This window comes from Cnephaeus nilssonii, assembly GCF_951640355.1.
Source record: "Cnephaeus nilssonii genome assembly, chromosome: 5".
Taxonomy (NCBI): Eukaryota; Metazoa; Chordata; class Mammalia; order Chiroptera; family Vespertilionidae; genus Cnephaeus; species Cnephaeus nilssonii.
Genome location: NC_137076.1, coordinates 95,413,698 through 95,439,903, shown reverse-complemented (window position 1 = coordinate 95,439,903; position 26,206 = coordinate 95,413,698). Strand labels below are relative to the sequence as shown.

The window sequence follows — 26,206 nt, the reverse complement described above, 5'->3', positions numbered from 1 at the left end:
ATTGCCCCTCTGTGCCCTGCTTTTTGATGAGGAGGCTGTATAACACAATGGGTATGCTGGTCATTTACTATTTGCCTTCAGATTCATTCCCTGCCCTTCACCCTACTGGGCTCAACATTGAGGGGGCTGAACTACATTTCCCAGACTCCCCCACCCACTGGCTTCCTATTAAGTTTGGCCAATGGGAGATACGGCAAATTAGAGACTGGGGTGGGGAGAAGACAGGATGTAGTCCTCCAACCCCACCCCACACAACAATCCTGCAGTCTCTGGCAGGGACTCTGGAGGATGGCTTCTTCCTCCAGTGTCCCAGTTCTCAGCAGGCGGCCGCGGCTCTTGGGCTGCAGTGACTCCTTTGTCCCTTCAGCCCTGGGGAAATAGTGTTTTTCTACAGTTGTTAATCTCTACCCCTACCCCTTGCTTGGTTTTCATTCTTCTAGTCCCTCTCTAGCTAGTTGCCCATATTAAATACCTTCTCTTGAACTCTCTGGTGTAGGTTTTGAGGTCCTGCCTGGACCATACTAATGTGGGTGAGAATGTGGAATGCCTGGATGCAAATCCCAGCACTACCACTTACTATTGTAAGACCCTGAGCAAGTTACTAACCTCTCTGCACCTCAGTTACTCCACCTGTAAAGTGGGAATAACAACACCTACCTCCTTGGTGTATTGGGGAGGTTAATTGAACTAATAGTTTGTGAAGTGTTTAGAACAATGCCTGGGACATATTAAGCATAATATTAATATTAGGTTTATTTTCTTTTCCATTTAATTTTTGCAACTTCTCTGAGAAACAGGGTCTGTTAGTATCCTGGTTTTATATTATAGACAAGGAAACAGAATCCCAAAAACATAAAGTGACTGAAGTCACTCAGCTCTAGCGACAGGATGCAGTCTCAGTTAGGGACTCCAGTTTATGTCCGCTCTGCCCTGCAGCCAATCCAAATCACAGCCAGTGGGCAGGCTGGAGACCTCAGTGGGGCTGCTGCAGCTTCCATGCTGGCTGCTGGGAACCAAGTGGTTTGGCCTGCCTGTCACCATATCCCTTACCCCCATCCAGCCCATTCTTGCAAATGGGAAGCCAAGGCAGCTCGCAGGCTGCCCCCCAGGTTAAAATGAAAGGGATGAGAGTGTTTTCTGCGAGGGAGGAGAGTGGTTGGGGAAGGAGCATGAGACCATTGTCACCCTCTTTGTTGGAATGATCATTCACTGAGCTCTTCCTCTGGTGGCAGATATTGTGCTCAGAGCTTTACAAGCCAAATGACTTCAGATTCTTGTAGCTGCCTGTAAAGGAAACTCAACTAATTGACTTAAGAAATATGCTAATCAATTGGGTCATGGAACTGGGAAGTCCAGGACTGGATTTGGCTTCCAGCAATGCATGGTGATAACTATATCATCATCATCATCATCATCATCATCATCATCACCATCATCTTGGTTATATATTCCTGTAAGAACTGACTTCATCCACTGATAGATGGGCTCTCTCTTTTCCAGCTCAGTAACTCCAGGAAGGAGAGTTCCTTTCCCGCGGTAGACTCTGGCCTGCAGGAGTCTTGAGCTCATTCTAGAGACCAATTGCTATTGCCGAGAGGGGGGATATCATGATTGTCTGGGCATGCTCAGTGTCCCATCCCTGTGGCCAGGAAGAGGCCCAGGCTCTGTGACTAAAAGTCTCAAAAGAGTGCATAGAATGGTGTGGATCCCAAAGAAAGGAGTGCTATGAAGACAATACAAAAAGAAAGAGTATAGGAATGAATTCATGACTCTGTCACATATATGATTACTTTAATTGGTACTATTGTTGGCCTTATTTTGCAGAGGAGACAAATGGAGAGGTTGAGTAAGAAGGTCACACTTGCCATGGCCAGTGTGCTCAGTGGCTAGTGTCGGCTTACACACCAAAGGGTTGTGGGTTTGATTCCAAGTCAAGGGCACGTACCTGAGTTGCAGGTTGGATCCCTGGCCCCAGTCAGGGCTCATGCGGGAGGCAACCAATCTATGTGTCTTTATCATATCAATGTTTCTCTTTCTTTCTCTCTTTCCCCACCTCCCTCCCTCCCTTCCACTGGAAATCAATGGAAAAAATATCGTCTGGTGAGGATTAACAACAACAACAAAAAAAGGAAGAAAGTCACACTTAATAGCCCGGCCAGGATTAGGACCCAGGATTGCCCAACTCTAAAAACCCCTACTTTTATCCATGGTAGTCCCTGTCCTGACAGGCCCTGCAGAGCTCAAGGACACACATGGGGATGGGAGGAATCCTGGAGGAATCTGGAGTGGGAGAGACAATGGAAGACTTTGCCCTGGGCCCTGGCTTCACTGGCTTATTGTCATTTCCAATAGGAAGGTCCAGGGTTTCTCTGTGAGCAGGGAGCTCACCAATATATTGTGCACAACAGCTCTGTCATACCACTTTAACTCCAGACCCTAGCCGGGGATCCTCCAGCTTATTTTCTCCTGTGTGGGCATGAGTCAGGCTTTTCCCTGGCCTCAGGTTCAGGGCTGAGCTGCATTGCTTGCTATCTGTGTTTTTGTACACAAAAGAAGCGGCCCTCCTCAAAGCCAGCTTGTCAAACGTGGCCAGCCACCCAGTTCCCTGATGGGAGGCCCTGCACCTCCCCCCAGCCCGCTCCTCTGACAGGCCACAGCCTCTCCCACCTGGCATTGTGTCTCCTGCTGCTCCTTGTTCCTGCATGGAATGCATTTTCTCTACCCTCTGCCCAGCTGGCTCCTCATCCCGTGGAATCCAGCTCAGGGATCAGTTCATTCAGAAAGCTTCTATGACATACCTCTCTTCCCTGGTCTAGAGGCCCCTTTTCTAAGAGCACTAATCACATTTTGGTAAAATTCTTTTCACTGGTCTCTTTTCCTCACCAAGTCATAAGATCTTTGAGGATAAGAACTTCATTTCTGAACACAGTTGGTGCTCCATAATTGTGTGTGGAATTAACAAATGAATGCATAAAGGGACATTCCCTTTTGCAGGCTAAGGCACAGACCAGGGCTACCTAGGGTGTATTGGGGATGTAGGCAGGGCAAGAATACAGCCAGGATCCTTGAGGCTACATGGGCAAATTCCTCTGATTTCAGACAGAGGCCCAGGTCATTGCTGGCTTCTCTACACCCTATAAAAAGTAAAGTAGAATTTAGTTCTTAGGTAAATTATGCAGTAAATCATAGACTTGTGTGGAATATTGGAGTCATGGAAGCTGATGTCGGGGCGGGGGGGAGAGGGGGTTGCTTATATAACTGATGTTGGGGAGGAAAAGCCTTTCCTCTACTCCGTTAGGTTCTGTTAATGGAGGGCCTGCAGATTAAACTAACAATGGATGGATTGGCAAGAAAAAAGACAGATTTAATTACATACATACAGGAGCTTACAGAAAAATGTGACTCAGTAAGGTGGTTAGAATTGGGGGGTTATATACTATCTTAAAAGGGAAAGGGGAGGAGGGAGAAGGGCGTTTAAAGGAAAACAAATGACTTTTATGAAAGCTAATTGTGCCCTGGCTGGTTTGACTCAGTGGTTGGAGTGTCGGCCTGCGGACTGAGGGTCCCAGGTTCGATTCCAGTCGGGGGGCATGTGCCCCAGGTTGCGGGCTTGATCCCTAGTGGGGGGTATGCAGGAGGCAGCCAATCAGTGATTCTGTCTCATCATTGATGTTTCTATCTCTCTTTCCCTCTCCCTTCCTCTCTGAAATCAATAAAAATATATTTTAATAATGATAAAAAAAGAAAGTTCATTGGGCCCTTACAAGAATAGGTGGGAGATATGGTAGTTTTATGATAATGTCTGTTCAGGCTGGTGATTCTAGTCTCTAGTCAGTCTTCCCAGGTTGCTCCCCAGGGAGGGCATTTAAGGACAGTTGAGTTCTTTTGGGGAATCTGTGCTTTTAGGCAGATAGCAGATATCAGGAGCTCAAATTCCTTCTCAAAATAATTTTTGTGCCAATGTGGCATATTCTGGACCCCTTCATCAAAAGTTTAGGGATTTGCCCTAACTGGTTTGGCTCAGTGGAGAGAGTGTCGGCCTGCAGACTGAAGGGTCCCAGGTTCTATTCCGGTCAAGGGCATATACCTTGGTTGTGGGCACATCCCCAGTGGGAGGTGTGCAGGAGGCAGCTGATGGATGTTTCTCTCTCATTGATGTTACTGACTATCCCTCTCCCTTCCTCTCTGTAAAAAACTCAATAAAATACATTTTTTAAAAAAGTTTAGGAATTTGATACTTTATCAGTTAAAGCTGGATCTAGGGGCTCAAACCATTCTGGTGTCTCTCCTCCCCCCCCCCCATCAATTAATGGATCAATCTGTTCCCCTCTCCCTCCCTTTCCATGCTGTCTTCTTCTGTGATGGCTCCTCCCATATCATGGCCAGATGGTCTCCAGCCCCTCCAGATGTGCACCAAGCCAGTGGCTGGCAACCTCTCTTTTTCCCAAGAATTCTAGCAAAATTCCTTGGGTTTGGTCTCATTGGGCTCTGCAAGGGAAGAAATTGGCTGATCAGCCAGGCCAGGCCTGGCACATGTGCCCACCCTGGAGCCAGGCGGGTAGAAAGGCCAGGTCAGCTTCACCCAAACCACGCGGACTGAGAGCACAGGAGGGGTGGTTTCCAGGGGGATAGCTAGGGTGCTGCTAACAGAAGGAGCGCAGTGGAGTCCAAGCAAGGGGAAACCACAGATGTCCTTCATGCAGAGAGACGTCTGCAGGATGAGAAAAGCTGAATCATAGAGCTGCGGAATCACCGCCTCAGAAGGCTGGAACAGAAAGACTCCTTAAAAGTGGGCTCAGGCAGCTTTTTATGTGACAGCTGCTTGCCTGGTGCCCCGGGGAGCCCCATCGCGTCCCTGACTGATGCCCAGGTCCCATGCAGCCTGAGGGATCAGGGGAAGGTCCCCGTGTTGTTCCCTCTCTCTCCTCGCTGCTCTTCTGCTGGGAGATTCTGGGTCACAGCTGCCCACCAGAGGCCTTGTTTATGCTCCTTTCCAGCGAGCTCTGGGCTCTGGCCATCTGCCAGGCTGGCGGTCAGCCACATCATCCATGAGCTATACACTCCCTCTTTGATTAAGAGGCCTCGTCGGAAATACATCCGGGGTGCTTGGAGAGCTAAAAGCAAGGCAGGGAGCAGCCCAGCCTGAGATTGGGGCTCAGAGCCCTCCTCTGGCCTAGGATGCCTTCCCCTGTCTTCCCTCCACCAGCCTTGGGAGCCAGGGCCCCTCCCCTCTAACCACAAACCAGAGCGTGCTGTTCAGACCTGCTCACACACTGCTGAGGCCTGGGGCCATTATATTTCTCCCAAGTGAAAGCTGGAAGCTAGAGGGAAGGACGGTTAACCTAAACAAAGCCTTACAGCACGGAAAGGCCAGGCCGTTCCCTCTCCCCCCACCCTCTGCCGAACTGCAGAGGCTCCGAGGCTGAGCCAGGACTGAAAGAGGTGTCCCTGTGGTTCCTGCCATCCTTCCTGTCCTCCTTCCCTCTTCACTTCTCCCTCCACAGAATGTTCTAGCAGAAAGGTTTAAAAACACCCACTCTAGAGATTGCAGACTGGCAGCTCACTGTTCAGAACATATTGTATTTGGCTCTCCCACGGTTTAAGAAAAATTTGAGCCAACATTTTAAAAATTGGGAGATTTCACATAAAAATTCACATGACCAACGTCTTTAGAAAGTTCGTAAGATCTGTTAATTCTGGGCCTGCGTGTCCACCTGGCACCAATTGCGATGCCCACAGCTGCTCCTTTTGTCCCTTCCACTGAGACCAAGTGCCAGTTACCATTTTACTTCACCCTTGGCATTTTTGTTTTTATCACGTTAGGTCAGGGGTGGGGAACATCCGGCCCGCGGGCCGTATAAGGCCCTTGAAGTCATTTGGTCTGGCCCTGCCAAGACATTAGGCAGTGAGTTAATTAAATGTCTGACCAAATATAGCAGGCTAATTTTTATATATATACTAGGGGCCCAGTGCACGAATTCATGCACCTTGAAAGGAACTGTGGGCTGCGAGGCTGTGGTAGGCACAGGGGCAGGTCTCGGCCCATCCTCCACACCCCCATCTGGCCCCTCCCGCCGCGGCCCCCGGTCCTCTGTCTGCCAGCAGCCCCACTCCCACCGCCACTCCCACATGCTGACAGTGCTGGCCCCACTCGCACCCACTGAAGATTGCCCCTCAGGAGCAGGGGGAGGTGGAGAAGCCCTCAGGGGCGATCAGGGCCAGCAGCCGCTGATGGTGCCGAGCGATCGGGACCGGCGCCAGGCACCGGCAACAGGTGTGAGCTGGGCCAGCGCTGGCAGCAAGTGTGAGTGCCAGGTGGGACCGCGGCATGTGGGAACAAAGAATTGTCAGTAACCACCAGAGGCTTGCCCCGATGACAGCGACCGGCACCCCACCTTGGTTTGGCTCACCTGCTCTACCATCCCGCTGCGACAGATGCCCGCCATGGTCAGCGCATGCCCCCTGGTGGTCAGCGCACGTCATAGTGACTGGTTGTTCGGTTGTTTTGCGGTTTGGTCTATTTGCATATTAGGTTTTTGTATATATAGATTTTATTGATTTCAGAGAGGAAGGTTGAAGGAGAGAGAGAGAAACATCAATGATGAGAAAGAATCACTGATTAGCTGCCTCCTGCAGGCCCCTCACTATGGATGGAGGTTGCAATGGCATGTGCTCAGCATGTGCCCTGACCAGGAATCAAACCATGACCGCCTGGTTCACTGGTTCATAGGTCGATGCTTAACCCCTGAGCCACGGCAGCCAGGCAGCAGACTAATTTTTAAGTTGATAATTTTGTATGGCCCTCGAATGATGTTCTAAATATCGAACTGGCCCTTGGCAGAAAAAAGGTTCCCCACCCCTGCTTTAGATTGTTTGCCTCTATGACACCTTCAGAAATCAGCAGTGAGAGACTACGAGGGCGGCATGTTTTAGGGAAATCAGAAGAGAACCTGCCTCTTTGTAGAAGTAATGAATAGTCCTTGATGTTTCTACCATCAGCCTGGCCCCAGTGAACATTTGAGTTTGCAACCCCAATCTAATCAACACCCCTAATTTTGCAGAAGGACTGATCTGGGCCCACAAATGCACAGTCCATTCTCAGGTATCCACACCTGCTCTTAGATGGGAAAGGGGCTTTAGGCTCTCTCCAGCAACGCCCGCCCTGCCCTCTGCAGGTGTGAGGACATCCTTTCGGAAGCAGCAAGGCCCTGGTCTCAGCGCCTCTCACTTTAAGAAGGAGCCTTCGCAGAGGAGATAGCAGCAGGCTGAGAGGTCTGCGCCCCTGCCTTTCAGAAGCCTTCCAGGAAGGAGGGATGGGATGGGGTCACTGAGGGCTGTCATCTGAAGAGCTGTCTGGGTGTTGACTTGTTCTCTGAGGCTCCAGGCTCTGTGCAGTGACCTCTGAGAGGCAGACATCTCACCAGAGAGAAGTTTCTATTAAGTCTTGCTGTTTGAGGAATGAGCTGCCTAGGGAGGTAGGAAGCTCCCACTTTTAGAGATGGTCAGGCAAGGCTAAAGGCACTGCTGGAGATGTTGTAGGAAAAAGATAAGAGGTAGAGAGTCTGGGTTGAGTTGAGATGACCATTTGGAGATTCTCTGATAAATATCAGAGGCTTTTGGAACCCCATAAAATTACAGCGTTATGTGTCTGAGAGAGTACTTGTGGCTTTTTTTGTGTGTGTGTGGCTTTTTTTTGTTTGTTTGTTTTGTTTTGTTTTCAGATTCACAGAGGAGCACCTGAGCCTGCAAATAGGTATTAAGCAAGTGGGTGGGTAGTCAGCCATGAGGCAGGACAGTGTAAAGTGAGGAGCAAAAGGTTGCCTGTAGCCCAGGTTCAAGGCCTTGCTCCGTTTATCAGCTATGCCTTTCCAGTTACCGCTAACTTAACCTCTCTCTGCTTCTGTTTCTGCATTTGTAAGACAAGAATAATAATGGTACTTTGTGGTCTTGTTTTTAAAGGTTAAGTGAACTCACAACAATAGTATTAGCTATCATTATTGCTAATATTTTTTTCAGCTCTGAGAGTCTACTGTGAACAGATTCACACATTCTGATGTGTACATAACAGGCAAGGCTTAGTATATAGTCTGGAATGTTTGCAGGGGGTGAGGCTGTGAACTAGAGGTGGGACTCTTTAAGAGTGGAGCTTCATTCTGTGGTGAGGCAAGGAGGGGAAGCTGCATACCAGTAGAATGGCTTTGCTTAGAACTTTCTTAACATGGCCTTGAACTAAACTTATGGCCTTACTTTCCACATCTATAAAATGGAGTCCTGCAAGCTGCTTCTTCCCGGGGTTGCTTTGAAGATTAAATGACATAATTCATTTAAGGCATTCATCCCGTGTCTTGCACATAGAAAAAAGCACTCAATAAACTATACTCATCACCATCATTCTGGGGTAAGGGGTTCTTTCTGAAGATCCTAAAGTCACTGCACGTACCAAGCCTCAGTGGTCACCCTTCTGTGTTCCTGAGATTTATTTTTCACACATTCAGGTTCCCCTCTTAGACTCTAAGGCTCTTGGGGACAAGAATTGGCAGCCACAACAGATAGTGGAATGAAGAGCACGAACCAAGAGCAATGAGTTCTAGCCTACGCTCTGACACCAACTGGCAGGCATGTCTCTGCTCTGGATCTTAACATTTCATTTGGATGAAAATGTAGCTAAGAATTATTCAGCCACTCCCCTGCACTGAGCACTGTTAAAAATTATTAAAGAAGGCAATTTAGGTAATATAAACAAACTATATTTAATCCATGAAGCGGGCAGTCTCCATTCCCAAGGATCCAGAGAACTTTGAAAGGGGACGAAAGGCAGGAAGCTTTCATAGAATAAAGAATAAGGAACAGGGAAGAGAAAGACAGAAAATGAATAAGGAAGAAGGAAGGAAGTATAGAGCTCTGAGGTAGCTTAGCGCTTGGGGATTGGCTGACTAGATATACTGCATCTCTGGTCAGGCAGAGTACTTTCACGATATGAAGTTACCTAAGTTTTGGTCTGCTGACTTGACACTCCATGCAAGGGTGGCTCCGTCTAGAGCCTTGAGATGTATTTCAACAGCGCACCATGCTGACCTTTATGTGACTGTTCTCATTTAACCATGGGATAACTTTGTAAAGTACCTGGTATTGTTATCATCCCATTTTACAGATGAAGAAACTGAGGCTCAGAGAGGAAACCAGCCTGACTCCAGATCACACAGGCAGTAGGGATGAAGCTAGTTTTGGCCCCAGAGCCTATGTATTCCACCACTAAGCTGCCCTGATTTAGCACAATGATTTCTAAGAACTCAAAATCCTAGAAAAACGAATCTAGCTCTGGGTAGTTTTGGTCCCTCCACTGTCTTACCCACCTCATATCCATCTTCCTCCTACCTCTAACCTCAGCACCCCAGTGCTTCTCCTGGGTTTCCTTTCCTATTCCAGCACAGGAGGTACTGGCACAAAAAGCCTTTATTTCATTTACTCTTTCAGGCCCTGGAGAAATGAACTACCTTCTGTTCATACAGCTAAATATCTCTCTTTTAGGCTGATGGCTTCTTAACAGTTACTGAAATAATTTACCTAAAGGGGCCTTTTGTTGTGTGGCATTTGAATAAACAAGCTTGATCTAATCCCAGAGTGATGCTAGAGTGCCATTTATTCCACAAACGTTTAATAAATGCCAGTAATGTGCTAGACACAGCCCTAGCTGCTGGGCCAGAGTGGGACCGAGTTACTCTCTAGTGGAGGAAGGGGGAAGAATGAAACCAAGGAGTACACACATAAACAATGTCAGGTTAGGATAAATGTCAGGAGACAATAACACCGGGCAAGTAATGGAGAATGAAGAGATGTGGCTGGTGTAGAGAGTGATCCCAGAGCAGTTGCCATGCAGCATCGGTCACGTGGCTGTCTGTGAGTTTCAACTCCACGGTTTTCTTCGTTCCTCAGATTTCCAAAAAGAAGGTATTATTATCCTTACTTTCCTGAGGAGAAATGAGGCTTCTAGAAGTTAAGTAACCTGCCCAAGTTGCAAAGCTTGAAAACAGCTGGCTGGGATTCGAACCACAGCCTTTCATGCCAAGTCTGTTTCCTTCCCTGGCATTGTGTTAACTTCATTGTAAAATGAGTGGGTTAGATGAAGATGACTCCTAAAGGTCTTTCCTCTAAAATCATATCTATCCAAAGAATGTACAAAGGAGATCTGGCAGCAACTGATGCCTCTAAGAGCAGGTGCTCTGGCTATTTTCTCTCTGGACAAAAGCTGGGAGGGCCAGGCTTGCTTATTCTCTGCCTGCCCACTGGGGTTTCAAAGAAAGTCCGTCAGTGGTTTAGCAGCTGCTGGAACAGGTCAGTAGTCAAGATATCAAATGCAAAAGTCTCAGGCCCGGAAATTGTGAGGACAAAGAACAGGACTTCAGGCAGTCACAGAGAAGGGCTCACCCATGTGGACCATTCCCAGCCCCAGCTCCTGCTAAGCATGTGGAGCTGCCTTCCAGGAATTTACAGGAGTTGCCGTTTCGGCCTCCCCAAGCTTCCCCTTCCAACTCTACAGCCAGGTCTCAACCATTGTCACCTCAGCTGTGAAAGGGTCCCTGACCCAGACCACAGACAGAGTTAGCCAACTTCCATGCTTCTCCCTTAGCTCTTGGTTCCTTTCTTTCTTAGAATACCTCCAGGAAAAAAGTGATAATAATAAGTATTTGGCCCTGTACTGAGGCCTTATACAATGACCTCATTGAACCTTTTTTGCTATTGTTGTGGTAAAATATATATAACATAAAATTTACCATTTTAATCATTTTTAAGTGTTCAATTCAGTGGCATTAGGTACATTCACATTGTTGTGCAGCCAGCCCCTGGTAGTCGCCATTCTACTTTCCAGCTCTGTGAATTTGTCTGTTTTAGGTATCTTATATGAGTAAAATCACACCATATTTGTCATTTTGTATCTGGCTTATTTCACTTAGCATGATGTTTTTAAGGTTTATCTTCATGGTAGCTTGTATGAAAATATGCTTCCTTTTTAAGGTTGAATAGTATTCTGTTGTATGTATATACCACGTTTTCTTTATCTATCATTCACTGATGGACTTTATTGTGTATAACGCTGCTATGAGCAAGGGTGTATGAGCAAATATGAGCTGCTATGAGCAAATATCTGTTCAGGTCCCTGCTTTCAATTATTTTGGTTATATATTATTAAAAACAAGACAACAGGCCTAAAATAGAGTTACTTATGTTAAGCCCCATCTCACCCAACTGAGATTTAATAATAGTTTTGGCTTCTCCCAGAAATTGAGTTTTAAACTAGTCAATCAGGGATCACCTGATCAGCACTAGTTAGGTAATCTTCCTGATAGACACCTGCCATCCCCTGAAGAAAAGTGACCCTGCCACAACCTATCTGCTTTTTGCCTTCTTGTTCCCACTTCCTTCTGTGTATAAAAGTCTTTCATCTTGTACAACTTCTTGGAGTTGTACAAAGTCTTTCTATCTGCTAGATTGGTTGACTTACTCCAATGAATTTTATTTCCTTGACAATACCCAGAAGTGGAATTACTGGATCATTCACTATAGGATGTTGAGTAGCATCCCTGGTCTCTCTACCCATTAGATGCCAGGGGCATTTCCCTTCCCCTAGTTTTGACAACCAAAAATGTCTCCAGAGGTTGCCAAAGGTCTCCCCGGGGGCAAAGTCACCTTACACGTGCTCACTCCTTTGTCCTTTGTGGTTGCAGGAGTATTTAGCCACCTGGTGAAATTGTACATGTTCTTCTGGTCCCTCCTGATTGCTCCCAATCAAACTGTACCTTGTGTTTCTCGCACTGAACTGGGAACATCCTGAGGGCAAGGACCATCTCTAATTCATCTTGATACCCCCAGCACCCAGCTCAGTGCCAGGCTCTAGACTGAACCTAATAAAGGTTTGTTGGATGAATGAAAAGTGAAGTATGAACTGTACATCTTACCTTACAAATACTGACTTTTGAGGAGAATCCATCTGTGGGTCCCTAGTTGCCCACAAGGGCTTGCACTTGATAGATATTTCTGTTAACATCCACATTTACATATCCCTTATCATTGCTCACCATCACCACCCATTGGCAAATGGGTTGCTAAGGGAAACACAGGTGTTTGGGGATGCCCTAACTTTTGAAGTTGATAAAGGGGCAGCATGGGGGCATGGGTCCAGGGCAGTGCCGTCTAGTAGAACTTTCCACAGTGATGAAACTGTTCTAAAGGAGGCAAGTTCGCACAGGTCGTTCCAGCTCCCTGAGCTCCTAGTAGTGACCTTTTTTGCACCTATATCATAATTCAGTTTCTCCCCTGCCTCATCCTACTTCCCTCCCTTCCCACAGCTGTTGGTCCTGAAAGTATCCACAGTAAAATTCCTGCATGCAGATCTCTCAGAGTCTACCTCCCAGAGAACCCAGGTCTCAATCAGCACAGTAATAGCGGTGTGGTATCTGTGGAGGGATTGCTGATATTTGGGCCATAAATTTGCCATCTGGGGTCTAGAGAAATTATACACCAACTTTTCCTATAATTACCCCTGGTACCTAAACTGAGAGATGAAAAACAGCCCAGCTACCGCCCTGCTTCTAGGATACTACATTCCCATCTGCACCGAGCATCTGGTGCTGTCGTCCTTAAGCAGAGGCCAAGCGTGAGAACCAACGGAAAGCCCACAGTTCACTGACCTCAGATGGTTCTCTCAAGCTTCTGCCATGCCCAAAAAACTGCCAGGTTGCTCTGAGTTCCCTGGTGTGACAGCAGGCCCCAGGGAGCTTTGGAAGGGCGGAGAACAATCTGACATTGACAGAAGAGACAGCCTGTGGAGGAGGGGACTCCAGGCAGCGCATGTCAGAAGCCACTTGTCGGGGCTTCTCTGCTGTGTGGCACGGAGAGGGTAGAAGGCAAGTCTCTGGTTGTACACATTTGCTGGGTGTGTCTGTGTTCCGTGTGCAAGCAATAGGTACCTTATAAGTATTACCTAATTTAATTTGTACAACCCCTTATGTGTCAGGAACTCTGATCCTGTTTTCAGTGAGAACTAGCTCACCCAAGTTGGCATAACTAGTAAGTGGAGCTGCTGGAATTCAAACCGAGGACTTTCTGATTCTAATGTCTACCTTCCTTTCCTACTACTCCCATACTGGCCTCCTGTTGTGATTGCAAACCTAGAAGCTCTAATGCTTCCGACTATCCGAGCTGGATGGGCCCTTTAGAAGCGACCCAATTCAGGAACATGGCTAGTAGCTGCTAAGCTATGTGCCAATGCTGATCCACTGGTGATACATGATTAGAAGACTGTGTTGAGAAAAATTCTGAGGCTGATTCTCAAGAGTACCTGATCAGTTAGTGACATCTGCCATGACCAGAGAATGTGTGGCAGAATGTAGGTCTGGTCTTAGTCGTCCCAGAACTGGTCTGACCTCTTTGCTTCACAAATGGAAAAACTACAGCCCAAAAAAGTGATGAGACTTGAGTAAGATACAAATTTGGTTAGATTTTTCCCTTTGTCTCCTGAGGTCAGTCTGCTTTTTTTTTTTATTTTTAAGTTTTTAATGAAAGTTGTATATAATATTACTTTATTCCTGCATCTTCTCAATTGTTTCTTCCTTGTATTTTCCCTTTTTCTTTCCTACTTGGCGAGATTTGGCTTTACATTCAAGGATTTTTTTGTGGTCTTTGTCCAGCTTTAGTCTAGTGATAACTACCTTAACTGGTGTGAATGCCCACATTAACAGTTGTACCATTAGCTTTCTCCCGTTGCACTCGTTCAATGTAGATGACATATTTCTTCCTGTAAACCTGGACTACTTTGCCAATTTGCTGCCCATTGTAATGTCCTCGAGCAACCTGAACTTCATCATCCTTTTGGATGGGCGTGGATCAAACATTGTACTTCTGTCTCAGCTTTTTGGAAAGAGGAGAAGACATAATCTTCCTTTGAATGTGGGAAGGTGCATTGAAATGCCTTTTACGGTTCTTGCTCTGGTCAGAAGTCTCAAAGGGATTGAACTTCATTTTGACCGCTGGTGCTCCTACGATGGCCGCAAGAGAGAAGAGCTCAGTCTGCCTTTTGTGGCCTGCCTCAGATCCTGGCAAAGGGGCTGTTTGCTGTACTAATTAAGCTCACAAATACCCACTTTGGGTGGCATTCAAATTAGTTGTGAGGCCCTGGCCAGATAGCTCAGTTGGTTTGAGCATTGTCCTGTGTGCCAAGGTTGTGGGTTTGGTCCCTGGTCAGGACACACAGAAAAAGCAACCAATGAATGCATACATGGGTAGAACATCAAGTCAGTCTCTCTCTCTCTCTCTCTCTCTCTCTCTCTCTCTCTCTCTCTCTCTCAAATCAATAAATAAAATATTTTACAGCATTGGTGGTGAGCCCTTGGGAGTCAGGGGTCTCTGAGCCACCTAGTGCTCTCTGATCATTGGACTGGGATTAGAGTCCTCATAGGGAAAGCCATAAGCTCATAAAGAAACTGAAAGAACTGTTCTGAACCATCCAAGTCTGGACCTGAGGGCCCACTGGAATTGTTAAGCCAAGACCACGGCCCGACCAACTAGCAGTTTCACCCTTTGGGGCTCCGTTTCTCATTTGTCAACCAGGTTTATGTAAGATATAGGGAAATTCCCAGAGGCTTGAACAAAACCAATGTTTAGTCTGTGGCACTGACTTTGAGAAAATATTTGTTTTATATTCTGGTTTTCTCTGTAACTGTTGAATGATTTTTACTTCACTGTCTCAAGGGGAAACAGTTTTTGCTACCTCCACCCTCCTATAGACAGAGTAAGGGAAAGAAGCCATAAAGACTTACCACAAATCAGAAGGGCACTGACTTGAGCAAGGAAACAGATTAGTCTACCAAAAAAAGCATTCGTTGATGCTGAATTGGCAATGGAACGAGTTCCTATCACAATGCCTATAGAAGCTCAAAGGGTTTGCACAAATGAATGAATGAATGAATGACTCAGTTATAGGGCACCTCCTCAGCTTTGCTTGACAACCTATTTAAAGTAGCTAACCTTCCCCTTTCTCTCAGTCACTTTCTATCTTAAAACCCATTTAATTTGTTTGTGGCAGGTACCACTATCTGAAATGATCTCTCTAAAATCTATTTGTATATATTCTGCCTCCCTTCATTAGAATGTTAGCCTTGTGAGGGTCCAGCCCTTGTCTGGATTGTAAACCACTGTATGCTCAGTAACCAGAATGGTGCCTGGCACATGGTTGGATTTTATGAATACTGGATGAATGAATGATTGAATGAGGAACTGAGTCCCTGAGAAGCTATGTGGTAACATAGGCCTTATTATTAATTTTTATTATAACAACTTTATTGAGATATAATTCAAATAACAGTCATTAATTTAAAGTATATGGTTCAGTGCTTTTTTTGTATACTCACAGAGCTGAGCAACCATCACCAAAATCAATTTTAGAATATTTTCATTATCCCAAAAAGAAATCTCTACCCATTAGCAGTCCCTAACCATTTCTTCCCAACTCTCCCCAGCCCAAGGCACTCACTGATCTACTTTCTATCTCTATAGATTTGCCTAATTTGGACATATCTTATAAACAAAATCATGCAATATGTAGTCCTTTGGGCCTGGCTTCTTTCAGATAGAATAATCCAGGTTATTGCATGCATCAGTACTTTATTTCTTTTTATTGCCAAATAATATTCTATGCTGTAACCTGGATGAACCTGGTTGAGATGCCTTTGGTGGCAGTTGTGGTGGTAGATTTGGTGGCAGTGGAGTGGCTATATGTATTTGGTAATAACGGGAGCCGTTTTGGAGGTGGTGGAAGCTACAATGATTTTGGCACATAAAAATTATTTTTAAAATTTTGGATCCATGAAAGGTGGAAACGTTAGAGGCAGAAGCTCTGCCCCCATTCTCAGGATAAATTTTTTCCTATTGATTCTGTCCTTTTTGGCTTCCCTATGTGTCTGCCTGTCCAAGGCCCTGCGTTGGCTACCTCAGGGAATTGAGGGCCAGGCCTAACAAGTCTGTATCCTAGCTACCTTGGAGAAAGGGAAAGGACCTTGATGAGAGATGAGCTAGAAATAGCAGGGAGCAGGCACACGTGAGCCGAGGCCACAGCTGCCTTCGTATCCCAGCTGGAGAATGTTCCTTGGAAAAAGCTAGAGCCTTATTAGGATTGTCTTTAGACTGAGATGACAGAAAGAGAGAGCTTGACTAAAGAAAGGAAACAAATGTGTTGAACACCTGCTGCCAGGTGTGATGCATCATGGCAAGTTGTTTCATGTACATTAGGTCATCCAATCTTCATAATATTCTTGAGGGTAGGAATGATTAACCCCCATAGCAGATGGAAGAACTGGGGACCAGGGGGTAAGTGAAGGAGCCAGAATGCCATCTGAAGACCGCCTCCAAAGCCCGTTCTTTCCCAGGGTACTTGGCATCTCTCTGAGGTTGGTGCTCTGGCCATGTTGCCTGGATACACAGATCAGCCCTATCTGGTCAGGCATTAGCTCTAGTCTCCCGCAGATGAATTGTGGGTGTGGCTGCTCCACAAGTCATTAATTAAACCATCAATCAAGACTTTCAAATTTGGAGTTCCACTGCCTGAGTTTGAATCTGGGCTTTGCCATCGACTAGCTTGGTATATTTTGAGCCTTTTAAGCTTAAGTGACCACTTGACTTTTCCATGCCTCAGTTTGCTCATCTGTGAAATGGGGATTAGAGGGTTATAAAAACTAAGTGAGTGAATATATATGAAGTGCTCAGCACAATCCCTGACCCACAGTTGGCGTTCTATAAGGCTTAGGTATTGAGTGCCTATGATTCTTTCTCATCGCTGTCATCTCAGTCTAAAGACAATCCTAATAAGGCTCTAGCTTTTTCCAAGGAACATTCTCCAGCTGGGATACGAAGGCAGCTGTGGCCTCCGCTCACGTGTGCCTACTCCCTGCTATTTCTAGCTCATCTCTCTTCAAGGTCCTTTCCCTTTCTCCAAGGTAGCTAGGATTCTATCTTTCCCTCTCCCTTCCTCTCTGAAATCAATTTTTTAAAAAATAGATTAGGTATTAAGTGCTTATTACATGCCAGACCTGGGGCTTGGGTTTGGAGATGAGCAAAAGAAGGTCTGGTCTTTGTTCTTTTTGTCTAGTGCAAGGGGAAACAACAAAATAAATAATCACACAAATAAATAGAAAAAGCTACTAGTATGTGAGTGATACACAGTTCCTATGACTAGGTAGGAAACTGTGATCTGAAGAGGAGATGCTAAAGAGACAAGGAGGAGGGCGCAGGGCTCCAGGCTGAGTGAAAGGCAAGTTCCCTGGGCTCAGAAGATACTAACTGGATCATCTGGGTTTTGAAATCATCTGAGCTGTGTGCCAGTTTCCATGAATTCAAAGGCAAAGTCACATCTTAAAAAAGTTGGTCACTGGCCCAGCTGGCGTGGCTCAGTGGTGGAGCGTCAACCTATGAACCAGGTCACAGTTCGATCCCAGTCAGGGTACATGCCCAGGTTTCAGTAGGGGGCATGCAGGAGGCAACTGATTGATGATTCTCTGTCATCATTGATGTTTCCCTCTCTCCTCCCTTCCTCTCTGAAATCAATAAAAATATATTAAAAAAAAAAAAAAAGTTGGTCATTGGACCAAAGCCTTCACAAAACACCATGAGTGGTTCTACCAAACAAAGATTCTTGTGGGGCAGTAACAAGATATGATTACTACTGGGCCAGAGGCAAGTGAGTAGTTAAAAAAGGTCTTCAACCTTTGATGGGTTTCAGGTCGCCTGTGGAGACTTTTCAGTACATCCAGGGCCACATTCTGAGAAGTCCTGAGTTGGTGACCTTATGTGGGGCTAGTAATCTTCATTTTCTCATGCTTAGTAAGCAATGAAAACCATAGAATTCTCACTTTGAATTCTGGCTCCACCACCTACTATCTGGGTGGACTTAGGCAAGTTTTTTAACTTCTCTTAGCCTCAGTTTTCTTTTATTTTTTGTTTTCTAGAGAATGGAAGGGAGGGGATAGACACAGAGAGAGAAACATTGATGTGAGAGAGAATCATCACATCCTGCCCCCAACCAGGGCCAGGGATCAAGCCTGCAACCGAGGTATGTGCCCTTGACTGGAATTGAACCTGGGACCCTTCAGTTCGAAGGCCAGTGCTTTATCCTCTGAGCCAAACCAGCTAGGGCAGCCTCCGTTTTCTTATACGTGTGATGAACCTCCTAGGTTGCTTGCTGACTAAATGATACTGTTGTTTGCAAAAGCATCTAGCAAAGTAACAGTCATTATAGTCACAAAGCCCAGTATGACTAAAAGACATGATTATCATGGCTTCCCCTTATACTTGTGGCTTTAAAATGCCACCTTTCCCAATGCCTGCAAATCTGTACCTTCGGGACTGGAATTGGAGAAGGTGAATGCTGAGCAGATTTCCTCTCAGCTTTAGAAGTCAGGAAGTTCTCCCTAAGGGCTGAGCTCTGAAAGCTCAAAGCTGGGAGGTGGACGAGTCAGAAATCAATTGTAACTCAGGCATAGGGGGCTTGGTTTTAAATCCCGTCAGGTAGAAAAGCCTCTGGCAGCCTTGGACGGCTCCCATCCCAGTCTGTGCTTGAATTTGGGAAAAGGTAATCACCGTTGAAGTGATAGGAGTACTTAAAAAGAAATCAAACACATTTGACTTCATCCTGCATGAATATGGAAGAGGGATTTCTCTCTAACCAGCCCTTCTCATTTTTCCTTCTGATGGGAAATGTCAGGAAGCTCTGGCTACTAAACCGAGCCCATGTGAAGGCCCTAGCGCCCCATGTCCAGTGAAGGCCAGGCTCTTGTTGGGTTTCCTGCCTCCTCCTCCCTCATGGTTTCATCTGCATCCTTCCAGGAAGAGCCTGAAATTCTAAAAAACATACACACAAAAACTCAAACATCATTTAATTTATAGCCAAATGCAAACTGCAATCACTTCCTGGGACAGTTACGGGGAGGTAGATATGAAGGAGAACAGGCTTTAGAGTTGACCAGTATGGGGGGCATCCAAAATGAGCCACCCCAAGGTGTGCCTCAGTGGTATTCAGATGACTTTGAGCTAAAGGCAGTTTTAGCTTCAGATTCAAGAGAAACTTAACTACCTAGAAGAACTTGAGTCAGGAGCCTTGCCTATAATAGATTATCAGAGATAACCTTTTTTTGACCTATGATACGGAAGGGCAACATTTTTTTAAAATTTATTTTTATTGATTTCAGAGAGGAAGGGAGAGGGAGAGACAGTAACATCAATGATGAGAGAGAATCACTGATCGGCTGCCTCCTGCACACCCCCGACTGGGGATCAAGCCTGCAACCCGGGCATGTGCCATTGACTGGAATCCAACCTGGGACCCTCAGTCCTCAGGTCGACACTCCATCCACTGACCCAAACCGGCTAGGGCAGGGCAAAGTTTTATTTACTAAACATCTGCTCTTATCGTTCTGCAATGACCTTTTAAAGCCCCCAAGGTGCATTCCTAGCTCATCCCTAGCTCAGAATGTCTTATATACGTCAATTCCCTTCCTAGCTCTGAATCTCTCCTGCAAATGGTACAATTAATTATAATAATGTATTTTAAAGATTCCAACATGTCATCAGTATAAAATTGACCAATGAACTGTTTTATAATATTTTTATCCCACTGAGTCTTTAAGATCTGGTATGTATTTTATACTTACAACATGTCTCAATGTGGACCAGGTACATTTCATGTGTTCAATAACCACGTGAGGCTGGCCGCCACTGTGTTGGGCAGCATAGCTTTGGAGGGTGCAGCAGCAAAGCTATAGAGATACAGCAATTACAACACTTCCCCTCTTTTCCCTTATCTGAATCTTTTAAAAATGCAAAATCAAGCTATGAAAGCGTCTTTCAAATTCACTTTCCTCTCTCTGGATTGTCTTTCTTTTTTTTTTTTTTCAAGTACTCAGTTCCTAGGCTGACACAGAGGAAGGCTTTGGGCTCTGGGTGAGCCTGGAATGGAAGTGGGATGTAAATTTTCTCCTTTTGTCCGATTACCGGCAGTTCTAGCAGGAGAATACTTTCTAACTTTGGAATAATAGAAACCACTTATTAAGTGTCAGGCACAGTGCTCAGTGATTTACATGCATTACTTCACTTAATCCTCACAATGACCCTATGAAATAGGTTCTATTATTATGCTATTTTATTATTATTATGCTATTTTTACAAATGGAGATTCAGAGAAGGTAAGTAACTTGTCCAAAGTCACACAGCAGGGAAACAGGCAGGATGAGATCTCATTGAATCTGAAGTCAATGCCAATACTAATGAGTGATTATGCCATTCTTTATCATCAGAGAATTGCAGTTATGTCTCAAATTCTCCTGACTCTCAGTTGATGCATTCAACCACTCTCTGCATCTGCAGGTTTCTCCGTTTAAAAGGGAATAATAGTCACTTTGCAGAGTAATTTTGAGAATTAAATGAGCTAATTTACTTACAAATCTGTACTGGAAATGGAAGTGTTTTGTCTCACTACAGGAGCTCTATTCTGGCCTTTCACCAGGGGCTCAGGGTCTGATTACCGTAAATCTCGGGAACCTTTAGTGACAGTCCCAGGAAATGTGACTCCAGTGCTTGGCACCAAAGGCCAGTAAGTTAGAAAATCTGGGATGAGACCAGTGGACCCTGCATTCTCCTGTATAAAGGGGTGCTGTGAATACTGGGCCTGGAGGCAGGGCACTCCTGTGCCAGTCGGGGCTGTCCCTCCGAGGGGCTGAGCAACCTCAGGCAAATCCCATCTCCTATGTAAACGGAGGGGATAGGACCAGAGAAATCTGAATTCCTTCCTAGCTCTGACCTTTCCCTCTGCAGCTGAGGACTGCCCCACCCTACACACACACACACACACACACACACACACACACACACACACACACACACAGTTTTAGAGGCCCAGTGTGTCAGCCACGTGACTGCCAAAGCACGCAGGGCTCTGTTCCCCGGTGGGTGGAAAACGCAGAGGTGGCCTTATTATGAATGAATATTGAGCAAAAACCACCACGGTGAGCCTTCAGAGAGAAGTCACTATGGTGACCAAAGCAGAGAGGACGAGTGTGAGCTGCAAGAGCCCTCCAAGGTCTCTTGTCTTTCATTCCAGAACTCTGCCGGGCTCCCGAACAGTGTGCTCTGCTGAGTGAAGTGCCTCAAGGTCAAGGGAACAAAGAGAGGACGACAACTAAATTGGCTTGTCTGTTCCCTTCTTTGTCAGCATCCAAAGACCTGGGTGGAGTAGGCTGAGTGGAAGGATTTTTAATTTGAATAGAGGAGCCAACTCACAGAGAAGGGGGTCACTTCTAGAGGTTCAGGGACGGTGGTGTTGGGGCGGGGGCGGGAGCACCCCTATCTCCAATGTCACGCCATGGAGATAGCCAAGACCCTGGCCTCCGCTGCAGCAGGAGAGATCCTTATGAATCATTTAGAGTCCTTGAAAAACTCTTCTGGGACTCACTGCTTGCCTTTACCCAGCAAACACACCAGAGCAAAAAAAAAGATGTGACTCTAGGAGAACACAAACAGCAGGCTGGTACAGTCTCTGGGTTCTAGGATGGGGACTCTCTTGTCTCTCCTCCCCATCAGATGCCCAGCAACCCTGTCAGTCCTGGGGCTCCTCACACCTGCCCTTGTTTGGAAATCCACCTCTTACAAGATTACCCAGGCCCCATTTTTAAAAAATAGATTTTATTGATTTCAGAGAGGAACAGAGAGGGAGAGAGAGATAGAAACATCAATGATGAGAGAGAATCATTGATCGGCTGCCTCTTGCACACCCCACACTGGGAATTGAGCTCCCAACCCCGGGCATGTGCCCTGACCTGGAATGGAACTGTGACTTCCTGGTTCATAGATCAGTGCTCAACCACTGAACCATGCCACGCATGGGGCCCCATACCCCATTTTATTCATTTGTTTATATATTTCTTTTAAAAAAATATATTTTATTGATTTTCCACAGAGAGGAAGGGAGAGGGATAGAGAGTTAGAAACATCAATGAGAGAGAAACACTGATCAGCTGCCTCCTGCACACCCCCTACTGGGGATGTGCCCGAAACCAAGGTACATGCCCTTGACCGGAATCGAACCCTGGACCCTTCAGTCCGCAGGCCGATGCTCTATCCACTGAGCCAAACCGGTTAGGGCTGTTTATATATTTCTTTGATGAAGTCATAATTTAAACATTTTCCCTTGAGAAATACATGTTCATTGTAGAAAAATGAGAAAATTAGGAAAACTGGGACATGTAGGTGGGCAAAAAGAAAAGAAAACCCACAGTGATCCAAGCCCTTGGAAATGACTATTCACTAATTGAGTCATTTGTTTAGGAATTCTACAAACATTTTTGAAGGCCTACTGTATGCCAGGCACTGTGCTACCTGTGAGAGGTGCAATAATGAACAAGACCAAACAAGGGGCTTTTTTCTGGGTATAGGTATACACACATTCCTTTAAAAAATCTCTGCTGTTTTTTAAACAAATACAAATAAAACAGACAGTAGAAATTTGGTTAAAAAAATAAAAGAAGAAAAACAACTTAAAACTGCATATTCAGGTCATTTTTTTATTTGCATATGTAGCAACTATATAGTCAGAGGAATAACGGGGGTGTAAACACTTAAAGAGATACTTGGAAATGAACAGCCATGAAGTAAATGCTAAGACCAGTCCTTGGTCCTCAGCTTCTGGCTCAGAATTTACATACCAGGATGAATCAAATCATCTCCACGCTCCCACCCAGGCTTCCAGACTTTTGGGAGGGATAAGAAGAATAGTTACTGCCTCACAGTCATGATCCAATTTAAGGTAACCTTCACAGCAACTAATTGAGGTAGAGATGATTATTATTATTCTCATATTACAGATGAGAAAACGAAGACAGAGAGAAACTATGATGACACAGAAACAATTCTGTCAAAATGATCTTGGGTTTGTGGTTTTTCAAGGATGGTTCTCAGATCACATGTACCTCTTTAGCTGAGGTTTCCACCCATTTTTCAGAAGGCTTCCCTTAAGGCTGTCAGAGCAAATGATTGCCTTCCCAGTGAAAACACAGGAGCTCTTTGTAATCACTGAGCAAATAGGACTTACGCTCTGGTACCTACACTTACTTCCTGTGTGACCTTGGGCAACTTAATTAACATGCCTCAGTCTGAATTGGTGATAATTATATGATGTACCTCATAGGGACATAATAAGGTTTAATTTATTTAATACCTGATACAAAGTAAGCACTTGATCAATATTGGGTGTTACTTCTTGGCCCAGCACAATGCTAAGGAAGCTATAAAATAAAGTCCTAATAATTTAATAGCTACCACATTTGAAATGATGGGAGAACTCAACTGAGAGGAATGTCAAGTAAATAAACATTCTTAGAACTTTTTTGAGAGGGTGGGCTCTAACAGGGGTGGTTAGACTCTAAGGTGAGGTTTAATCTGTGGGTTTGGGATTAGAAGGCAGGACAAAAATGCACACTGATGTGCATTTACCCAAGGATCCTGTCCCAGGGGATGGCTAAGGAAATATAAGAAACAGCACAAAGATCAAAGTTGTCAAGAGTACATTCTTTGGAGACTGGCAGGTCCAGTTCCCATCCTAATCCCAGTCTATAGCTTTGGAAGCTTTCTCTGACCAATCTAAGGCTCTCTTTCCTTGCTGGGTGGTTGTAAGGATCATTGTTCATTTCTGCAAGACACAGCATGAAGCCTGGCCAACTACCATGACTTGCCCAGGACTGCCCCATTTTTAACACCAAACATCCTGCATCTCGGGAAACTCCTCAGTCCCAGGCAACCCAAGATGGTCAACCTAGAACCACTCCCTCCAAAGTTGTGCTCACAGGGTCCATTTTTAAGGAACCATGTTGACATGTCATCTGTTTAGAATATACAAAGAGAGGGAAAGCATGTGAAAGAACACCTAGACTGTGGAGGAATATGTTTCAGGGGAGTGCCCACCTTTGATAGCTTGATTCCCCTAGGCCAGTGGTCGGCAAACTCATTAGTCAACAGAGCCAAATATCAGCAGTACAACGATTGAAATTTCTTTTGAGAACCAGATTTTTTAAACTTAAACTTCTTCTAACGCCACTTCTTCAAAATAGACTCGCCCAGGCCGTGGTATTTTGTGGAAGAGCCACACTCAAGGGGCCAAAGAGCCACATGTGGCTCCCGAGCCACAGTTTGCCGACCATGGCCCTAGGCTCATCTGGCTGCTGTCTCTGCCTGGTACACAGTAGGTGCTCACTAAATGGTTCGATCAATGATGGCTCTCCTTTTAGGGTTTGTCCTCGATAGAGGGATTTACCTTTGAAATATGATGGCCTTTCCCACCTGGTGCGCTGAAGTGAGGATCTGTTACTAGGGGACAGATAGTATGAGCTATAAGGCATTTAACAGCCTGTGGATAAGTATGTGGTGGGGGCATTTGGGGAAAATTTCTGAAATACATATTTTTAAAAATCTTTAAATTGTGTGATGATCAGCTTTCAATGATCCCCACCTTTTGGTATTCATACATGCCCTTGTATAATGTTCTCCCCTGTGTTTAGGATGGACTTAGTGACTTGCTTCTGAACAGAATAGTGTAAGTGAGGGAATGTCTCTACTGAGATTAGGCTATAAAAGACTGTGGCTTCTCGCTTTCTTGCACCATTTCTTCCTAGCTCTTATCCTATGCTCATTCTGCTGAAGCAAACTGTAACTAGTGAACTATTCTATGGAGAGGCCATTGTGGCCAGGAGCTGAGGACAGCCCCTAACCAACAGCCACTGATGAACTGAATCCTGCCAAGAATCATGTGAATGAGCTTTGAAATGGACCTTCTCTTTTTAAGCTTTCAGATGAGACTGCAGCCCCTGCTAGCATCTTGATTCTAGCCTTGATAGAGAGAGAGACCCTAAGCAGAGGACCCAGTTAAGCCAGGCCTGGATTTCTGCTCACAGACACAGTGATAAAATAAATGCTAGCTTCTACCAGCATACCTTTGTTTTGCTTGTTTTTGTACTTTATATAAATGAGATCACACAGTATGTAAAAAATAGCTTTTTAGCAGATTCTCAGTGAGATCCCTTGATACATTGAGAACCACTGAGACACATGGAGAGAGAGCCAATGATTGACATGTTTGCCAGTAGTTATCCATCACAGTCTTGGTCTGGGAACAAGTGACTGATTTTAGAAGAGAAATAATGGTTACCTGGACAGAAATAGGTGTAGGGTGGGACCAGTAATTCACTCAGCCACCACTCACAGCCATGTGCTCTGAGTCTTGAGTCTCTGTTCCCCATGCTACCCTCTGTCTGTAATTTGATTTCCTGAGAGACCAGGCCCAGAAAAATAAAACAAAAGAAAAAACCCACTAAGTCACAATTAGAGATACTTATCCTTCTCTATGAACCAACACCCCAGTATTTGGGTTTTTACTTGGCTTTTCACAAGTTTGGTTATTGGGAGTCAGAGCCCTGGAGTATGGTCAACCCCAGATGCAATGATAAAATGGAATTTCTAGATCTAGTTGCTAACAATTATGAAGCTACGCTTATGATGATTTAGAATCTATATTAAGCATTTTTTATATGTTACATACACACCAACCTGATAGGAAGCTAGTTATTATTAAGCTATTTTATAAACGAAACAGTTTAAACAACTTGCCTAAGACTGCATTCTGCCCATATCATACAGCTAGTCGGAGGCCGACTGAGAGTCACATACAGGTTCATTCATTCATTTCCACTCTCTGAGTTTTTAGTCACTAAACTTTGTTATCTTCCACAGAGCTTGAGATCAAAGTCTACTGTGACAGTGAAGATGTGCTTGAGTAGTCAGCTGGATTCCTTAACTCTGCCATTCATCTATCCCTCCATCCAGCCACCCATCCATTCCTTCAATCATCTTCCAATCAACCAACTATCCATCTGCTATGGTCTGAATATTTGTGTCCCTCCAAAATTTATTTGTTGAAATCCTAACCCCTAAGATGATAGTATTAGGAGGTGGGGCATATGGGAGGTGATTACATCTTAAAGATAGAGCCTTCTTGAATGAGATTAATACCTTTAAAAAATATATATATTATTGATTTCAGAGAGGAAGGGAGAAAGAAACATAAAGGTTGAGAGAGGAATTATCAATTGGCTGCCTTCTGCATGCTCCTTCTGGGGATCAA

General features: G+C 45.2%; 1 pseudogene across 1 annotated transcript; it reads right to left on the bottom strand.

Annotated features, from left to right (window-relative positions):
• Window positions 1–13,577: 13,577 nt before the first annotated feature.
• Window positions 13,578–14,040, bottom strand: LOC307099765 (large ribosomal subunit protein uL24-like; annotated as a pseudogene). Its single transcript has one exon. The product of its transcript is annotated as a large ribosomal subunit protein uL24-like (transcript).
• Between the last annotated feature and the right edge of the window lie 12,166 nt (window positions 14,041–26,206).